Genomic DNA, 2,500 nt, shown 5'->3' with positions numbered 1-2,500 from the left:
CATGTGCACTCAAAAACTTCTATATGTTTCACGGATAGACCCCGTGAAACGCTAGAAATTGGCGGGGATGTGTCTCTTGTGGCTCACGGGGCTGTTAGGGTGGCACAGAACTCCCTCGGAATGGGAAAAGGGGTCATTTTCGTGTTGCCACATTGCATAGGAACGCCATGAAACTTCCAGAGGCATTTGCAGCAGAAAGGCACGTGCACTCAAAAATTTTAATATTTTTCACGCATAGACCCCGTCAAACGCTAGAAGTTGGCGGGGATGTCTCTCTTGTGGCTCACGGGGCTGTTAGGGTCGCACAGAAATGCCTCGGAATGGGAAAACGGGTCATTTTTGTGTGGCCACATTGCATAGGAACGGCATGAAACTTCCAGAGGCATTTGCAGCAGGAATGCATGTGCACTCAAAAACGTCTATATTTTTCACGGATAGACCCCGTGAAACGCTATAAATTGGCGGGGATGTCTCTCTTGTGGCTCACGGGCGCTGTTAGTTAGGGTCGCACAGAAATCCCTCGGAATGGGAAAAGGGGTCATTTTCGTGTTGCCACATTGCGTACGAACGGCATGAAACTTCCAGAGGCATCTGCAGCAGAAATGCATGTGCACTCAAAAACGTCTATATTTTTCACGGATAGACCCCGTGAAACGCTAGAAATTGGCGGGGATGTGTCTCTTGTGGCTCACGGGGCTGTTAGGGTCGCACAGAAATCCCTCGGAATGGGAAAACGGGTCATTTTCGTGTTGCCACAATTGGCATACGAACGGCATGAAACTTCCAGAGGCATTTGCAGCAGAAATGCATGTGCACTCAAAAACGTGAATATTTTTTCACGGATAGACCCCGTCAAACGCTCGAATTTGGCGGGGATGTTTCTCTTGTGGGTCACGGGGCTGTTCGGCTCGCACAGAACTCCCTTGGTCCACCTGATTCGTGCATACAGGCAGCAACTAAAACTCTGTAAACCTGCTGTGAGGACATCTAAACAGTGGACCAGTGAGGCTGTGGAAGATTTGCGGGCGTGCTTAGACTGTACTGACTGGGATATGTTCACGACTGCTACCAATAGTCTGGATGAACTCACAGAGGCTGTGTACATCAGCTTCTGTGAGGACTGCTGTATCCCAACACGTACCAGGGTGAACTTTAACAACAACAAGCCCTGGTTCTCAGCAAAGCTCAAAAGGTTGAGGTTGGAGAAGGAGGAAGCGTTTAGGAGTGGGGATAGAGACAGATTCAAGGAGTCGAAGAACAGGTTTAGCAAAGCGGTGAGAGAGGCTAAACGACTGTACTCAGAGACACTAAAACACCAGTTCTCTACTAACGACGCTGCTTCTGTCTGCCAAAGGGCTCAGGCACATCACCAACTACAAACCCAGAGCGCCCCACACCACTAACGACTCCCGCCTAGCCAACGACCTGAACGAGTTCTACCGTAGATTTGAAAGACAATTGGACTGTCCTGAACCACCCCTTCCCACCCAAGAGGCCCCATCCCCCACCCATACTACAGAAACGACTCTCTCCTTTCAGGAGGGAGAAGTTAATGGGCTTTTCAAGAGGCAGAATCCACGCAAAGCAGCCGGGCCGGACTCTGTCTCTCCAGCCACCCTCAGGCACTGCGCTGGCCAGCTGTCTCCGGTGTTCACCAACATCTTTAACACCTCCCTGGAGACATGCCATGTACCAGCCTGTCTCAAGTCCTCCACCATCATCGCTGTGCCCAAAAAGCTAAGGCCAACAGGACTAAATGATTACAGACCGGTCGCCCTTACATCTGTGGTAATGAAGTCTTTTGAGCGCCTGCTCCTGGCACACCTCAAAGCCATCACAGACCCTCTCCTGGACCCCCTTCAGTTTGCCTACAGAGCCAACAGGTCTGTGGACGACGCAGTTAACATGGCCCTCCACTTCACCCTACAGCATGTGGACGCCCCAGCATCCTACGCCAGGATCCTGTTTGTGGACTTCAGCTCTGCCTTCAACACCATCATCCCTGCCCTGCTTCAGGACAAGCTCTTCCAGCTGAACGTGCCCTACTCCACCTGCAGGTGGATCACAGACTTCCTCTCTGACAGGAAGCAGTGCGTTAAGCCGGGAACAGAAGTCTCTGACTCCAGGTCCATCAGCACGGGAACTCCTCAGGGCTGCGTCCTTTGCCCACTGCTCTTCTCCCTGTATACCAACAGCTGCGCCTCCAATCATCTGTCCGTCAAACTCTTGAAGTTTGTCGGACGACACCACCCTCATTGGGCTGATCTCTGGTGGGGATGAGTCTGACTATAGGTGGGAAGCTGACAACCTGGTGACCTGGTGTAGCCAGAACAACTTAGAGCTAAATGCTCTAAGGACAGTTGAGATGGTTGTGGACTTCAGGAAGAATACAGCCCCACTCACCGCCATCACCCTGTTAGACTCCGCAGTCAAAATTGTGGAGTCCTTCCGCTTCCTGGGCACTATTCTCTGCCGGGACCTCAAGTGGGAACTGAACATC

This window comes from Petromyzon marinus, unplaced genomic scaffold (genome assembly GCF_048934315.1).
Source record: "Petromyzon marinus isolate PM22_M1 ecotype Great Lakes invasive population unplaced genomic scaffold, UKy_Petmar_22M1.pri1.0 PM_G_Scaffold_18, whole genome shotgun sequence".
Lineage (NCBI taxonomy): Eukaryota > Metazoa > Chordata > Hyperoartia > Petromyzontiformes > Petromyzontidae > Petromyzon > Petromyzon marinus.
This window is presented reverse-complemented; position numbering follows the sequence as displayed.